Source organism: Silurus aristotelis (genome assembly GCF_946808225.1).
Source record: "Silurus aristotelis genome assembly, chromosome: 16".
Lineage (NCBI taxonomy): Eukaryota > Metazoa > Chordata > Actinopteri > Siluriformes > Siluridae > Silurus > Silurus aristotelis.
Window position 1 is genome coordinate 179345 of NC_139589.1, and position 7677 is coordinate 187021.

The window sequence follows — 7677 nt, forward strand, 5'->3', positions numbered from 1 at the left end:
ATAATAACACTAATAACACTGATCACAATAACACTGATAACACTAATAACACTGATCACAATAATAACACTAATAACACTGATCACACTAATAACACTGATCACAATAACACTGATCACACTAATAACACTGATCACACTAAAAACACTAATAACACTAATAACACTGATCACAATAATAACACTAATAACACTAATAACACTGATCACAATAATAACACTAATAACACTAATAACACTGATCACACTAATAACACTAATAACACTGATCACAATAATAACACTGATCACACTAATAACACTAATAACACTGATCACACTAATAACACTGATTACACCAATAACACTAATAACACTGATCACACCAATAACACTAATAACACTGATCACACTAATAACACTGATCACACTGATCACACTAATAACACTAATAACACTGATCACACTAATAACACTGATTACACTAATAACACTAATAACACTGATCACACCAATAACACTAATAACACTGATCACACTAATAACACTGATCACACTGATCACACTAATAACACTAATAACACTAATCACACTAATAACACTGATTACACTAATAACACTAATAACACTGATCACACTAATAACACTAATCACACCAATTACACTAATCACACTAATAATACTAAACACAAATAACACTAATAACACTGATCACAATAATAACACTGATAACACTGATCACACCAATAACACTGATCACACTAATACTGATCACGCCAATCACACTGATTACACTAATAACACTAATAACACTAAACACAAATAACACTAATAACACTGATCACAATAACACTGATCACACCAATAACACTGATCACACTAATAACACTGATCACACTGATCACACTAATAACACTAATAACACTAATAACACTGATCACAATAATAACACTGATCACACTAATAACACTAATAACACTGATAACTCTGATCACAATAATAACACTGATCACACTGATCACACTAATAACACTAATAACACTGATCACAATAATAACACTGATCACACTGATCACACTAATAACACTAATAACACTGATCACAATAATAACACTGATCACACTAATAACACTAATAACACTGATCACAATAATAACACTGATCACACTAATAACACTGATCACACTGATCACACTAATAACACTGATCACACTAATAACACTGATTACACTTATAACACTGATCACACTAATACTGATCACGCCAATCACACTGATTACACTAATAACACTAAACACAAATAACACTAATAACACTGATCACACTGATCACAATAACACTGATCACACTAATAACACTGATCACACTAATAACACTGATCACACTGATCACAATAACACTGATCACACCAATAACACTGATCACAATAACACTGATCACACAAATAACACTGATTACACTAATAACACTGATCACACTGATCACACTAATAACACTGATCACACTGATCACAATAATAACACTAATAACACTAATAACACTGATCACAATAATAACACTGATCACACTAATAACACTAATAACACTAATAACACTGATCACAATAATAACACTGATCACACTAATAACACTAATAACACTGATAACTCTGATCACAATAATAACACTGATCACACTGATCACACTAATAACACTAATAACACTGATCACAATAATAACACTGATCACACTGATCACACTAATAACACTAATAACACTGATCACAATAATAACACTGATCACACTAATAACACTAATAACACTGATCACAATAATAACACTGATCACACTAATAACACTGATCACACTGATCACACTAATAACACTGATCACACTAATAACACTGATTACACTTATAACACTGATCACACTAATACTGATCACGCCAATCACACTGATTACACTAATAACACTAAACACAAATAACACTAATAACACTGATCACACTGATCACAATAACACTGATCACACTAATAACACTGATCACACTAATAACACTGATCACACTAATAACACTGATCACACTGATCACAATAACACTGATCACACCAATAACACTGATCACAATAACACTGATCACACAAATAACACTGATTACACTAATAACACTGATCACACTGATCACACTAATAACACTGATCACACTGATCACAATAATAACACTAATAACACTAATAACACTGATCACAATAATAACACTGATCACACTAATAACACTAATAACACTGATCACAGAAACACTGATCACACTAATAACACTGATCACAATAATAACACTGATCACACTGATCACACTAATAACACTGATTACACTAATAACACTAATAACACTGATCACACCAATAACACTGATTACACTAATAACACTGATCACACTGATCACACTAATAACACTGATCACACTGATTACAATAATAACACTGATCACACTAATAACACTAATAACACTGATCACAATAATAACACCAATAACACTGATCACACTAATAACACTAATAACACTGATCACACTGATCACACTAATAACACTGATCACACTGATTACTCTGATCACACCAATTACACTGATCACACTAATAATACTAAACACTAATAACACTAATAACACTGATCACACTAATAACACTCTTCTTCTTCTTCTTCTTCTTCTTCTTTCGGCTGCTCCCATTAGGGGTCGCCACAGCGGATCATCCGTCTCCATACCACCCTGTCCTCTACATCTGCCTCTTTCACACCAACTACCTGCATGTCTTCCCTCACCACATCCATGAACCTCCTCCTTGGCCTTCCTCTTTTCCTCCTACCTGGTGGCTCCATCTTCAGCATTTTTCTACCAATATAATTCATGTCCCTTCTCTGCACATGTCCAAACCATCTCAATCTCGCCTCCCTCACCTTGTCACCAAAACATCCTACATGTGCTGTCCCTCTAATAAACTCATTTCTAATCTTGTCCATCCTCGTCACTCCCAACGAAAACCTTAACATCTTCAGCTCTGCTACCTCCAGCTCCACCTCCTGTCTTTTACTCAATGCCACTGTCTCTAATCCATACAACATCGCAGGTCTCACCACAGTCCTATAAACTTTCCCTTTCATTCTTGCAGATACCCTACTATCACAAATCACTCCTGTCACTCTTCTCCACCCACTCCACCCTGCCTGCACTCTTTTCTTTACTTCTCTTACACACTCTCCATTACTTTGCACTGTTGACCCCAGGTACCTGAACTCCTCCACCTTCTCCACCTCTTCTCCCTGCAACCGCATCACTCCACTGCCCTCCCTCTCATTCACACACATGTACTCTGTCTTACTCCTACTGACTTTCATTCCCCTTCTCTCCAGCGCATATCTCCACCTCTCCAGGCTCTTCTCAACCTGCTCTCTACTCTCACCACAAATCACAATATCATCTGCAAACATTATAGTCCAGGGAGACTCCTGTCTGACCTCGTCCGTCAACCTGTCCATCACCACTGCAAACAGGAAAGGGCTCAGGGCCGATCCTTGATGCAGTCCAACCTTCACCCTGAACCAGTCTGTCGTACCTACTGCACACTTCACTGCCGTCACACTGTCCTCATACATGTCCTGCACCACCCTCACATACTTCTCTGACACACCAGACTTCCTCATACAATACCACAACTCCTCTCTCCACCCTGTCGTACGCTTTTTCTAAATCCACAAATACACAATGCAGCTCCTTCTGTCCTTCTCTATACTTCTCCATCAAGGCATCTGTGGTGCTCTTCCTCGGCATGAAACCATACTGTTGCTCACAGATGGTCACCTCTTCTCTCAGCCTGGCTTCCACTACTCTTTCCCATAACTTCATGGTGTGACTGATCAACTTAATTCCCCTGTAGTTATTGCAGGTCTGCACATCTCCCTTATGTTTAAAGATCGGTACCAGCACACTCCTTCTCCATTCCTCAGGCATCCTCTCCCCTTCCAGAATCCTGTTAAACAATCTGGTTAAAAACTCCACTGCCATCTCTCCTAAACATCTCCACGCTTTTACCGGTATGTCATCTGGTCCAACCGACTTTCCATTCTTCATCCTCCTAATCGCTGCTCTCACTTCCTCCTTACTAATCCTATCTACATCTTGCTTCACCAACTCCAACTCCACATCCTCCAACCTTCTCTCTCTCTGATTTTTCTCATTCATCAGCTGCTCAAAATACTCCCTCCATCTTCTCAACACACTCTCCTCATTAGTCAACACATTTCCCTCTCCATCCTTTATTGCTCTAACTTGCAGTACATCCTTCCCAGCTCGGTCCCTCTGCCTGGCCAATCGGTATAAATCCCTTTCTCCTTCCTTAGTGTCCAACCTCTCCTACAGCTCCTCATATGCCTTTTCCTTGGCTTTCGCCACATCCCTTTTAACCTGCTGCCGCATCTCCTTGTACTCCTGCCTACTTTTCTTATCACTCTGTCTATCCCACTTCTGTTTTGCCAACCTCTTTCCCCTAATGCTCTCCTGCACTTCCTCATTCCACCACCACGTCTCCTTGTCTTGCTTTCTATTTCCAGATGTCACACCAAGTACTTTTCTAACTGCCTCCCTCATCACTCCTGCAGTAGTTGCCCAATCATCCAGCACCTCTTCACCACCACCAAGCCCCTGTCTGACCTCTTCCCTGAACCTCACACTACACTCTTCCTCCTTCAGTTTCCACCATCTTATTCTTCTTTCAATCCTTACTTTCCTCCTCTTCTTCTTCGCCTCCAAAACCATCCTACAGATCACCATCCGATGCTGTCTAGCTACACTGTCCCCCGCCAACACCTTACAGTCTCCAATCTCCTTCAGGTTGCATCTCCTACACAGAAGATAATCCACCTGTGTGCACCTTCCTCCACTCTTATACGTCACCCTATGATCCTCCTTCTTCTTAAAATACGTGTTCACCACTGCCATTTCCATCCTTTTAGCAAAATCTACCACCATCTGCCCTTCCACATTCCTCTCCTTAAAACCATACCTACCCATCACCTCCTCATCACCTCTGTTCCCTTCACCTACATGCCCATTAAAGTCTGCCCCAATCACCAATCGTTCTTTCCTAGGTACACCATCTACCACTTCATCTAATTCACTCCAGAATCTTTCTTTCTCCTCCATCTCACAGCCAACTTGTGGAGCATGACATTTATCATCATCCCTTCAACTTCCACCTTCACGATCATCACCCTATCAGAAACTCTCTTCACCTCCACTACACTCTTACTGTACTCTTCCTTCAGAATCACCCCTACACCATTTCTCTTTCCATCCACACCATGATAAAACAGTTTAAACCCACCTCCAATGTTCCTGCTCTTACTCCATTTCCACTTGGTCTCCTGAACACACAACACATCTACCTTTCTCCTCTCCATCATATCAGCTATCTCTCTCCCTTTACCCGTCATAGTACCAACATTTAAAGTACCAACCCGAACCTCTACTCTCCTACACTGCTCCTTTTCCTGCCGTCTCTGTAGACGTCTTCCTCCTCTCCTTCTCCTCCTTCGGCCAACAGTAGCCCAATTTCCACCGGTACCCTGTCGGCTAACGATACCTGTGGCGGTCGTTGTTAACCCGGGCCTCGACCGATCCGGTATGAAATTCTCATTTGTGATCCGCATATTTGATTTGGCACATGTTTTACGCTGGATGCCCTTCCTAACGCAACCCTCCCCATTTACAAGGGCTTGGGACCGGCACTAAGAGTGCACTGGCTTGTGCCCCCCTAATGGCTGAATAACACTGATTACACTAATAACACTGATCACACTGATCACAATAATAACACTGATCACACTAATAACACTAATAACACTGATCACAATAATAACAGTAATAACACTAATAACACTGATCACACTGATCACACTAATAACACTGATCACACTGATCACAATAATAACACTGATCACACTGATCACAATAATAACACTGATCACACTAATAACACTAATAACACTGATAACAATAATAACACTAATAACACTAAACACAAATAACACTAATAACACTGATCCCACTGATCACAATAACACTGATCACACTAATAACACTGATCACACTAATAACACTGATCACACTGATCACACTAATAACACTGATCACACCAATAACACTGATCACACTGATCACACTAATAACACTGATCACAATAATAACACTAATAACACTAATAACACTGATTACACTAATAACACTGATCACACTGATCACACTAATAACACTGATCACACTGATCACACTAATAACACTAAAAACACTGATCACAATAATAACACTAATAACACTAATAACACTGATTACACTAATAACACTGATCACACTGATCACACTAATAACACTAATAACACTGATCACAATAATAACACTAATAACACTAATAACACTAATAACACTGATCACAATAATAACACTAATAACACTAATAACACTGATTACACTAATAACACTGATCACACTGATCACACTAATAACACTGATCACACTGATCACAATAATAACACTGATCACACTAATAACACTAATAACACTGATCACAATAATAACACTAATAACACTGATCACACTGATCACACTAATAACACTAATAACACTGATCACAATAATAACACTAATAACACTGATAACACTGATTACACTAATAACACTGATCACACTGATCACACTAATAACACTAATAACACTGATCACAATAATAACACTAATAACACTAATAACACTAATAACACTGATAACACTGATTACACTAATAACACTAATAACACTGATCACAATAATAACAAAATTAACACTAATAACACTGATTACACTAATCACACTAATAACACTGATCACACTGATCACACCAATTACACTGATCACACTAATAATACTAAACACTAATAACACTAATAACACTGATCACACTAATAACACTGATCACACTAATAACACTGATTACACTAATAACACTGATCACACTGATCACACTAATAACACTGATTACACAAATAACACTGATCACACTAATAACACTGATTACACTAATAACACTGATCACACTGATCACACTAATAACACTGATTACACTAATAACACTGATCACACTAATAACACTGATTACACTAATAACACTGATCACACTGATCACACTAATAACACTAATAACACTGATCACACTAATAACACTAATAACACTAATAACACTGATTACACTAATAACACTGATCACACTGATCACACTAATAACACTAATAACACTGATCACACTAATAACACTGATTACACTAATAACACTGATCACACTGATCACACTAATAACACTAATAACACTAATAACACTAATAACACTGATTACACTAATAACACTGATCACACCAATTACACTGATCACACTAATAATACTAAACACTAATAGCACTAATAACACTTATCACTAATAACACTGATCACAATAATAACACTAATAACACTGATCACAATAATAACACTGATCACACTAATAACAGGAAAAATTACAGGAAAAAAGTATGTGTAATGAGAATAAGGACGAGGTGCCTACAGAAAAGGAGACAAAAAAAGGCAGAAGATGGGAGGAGACCACACCAATCACACTGATCACACTAATAACACTAATAACACTGATCACAATAACACTGA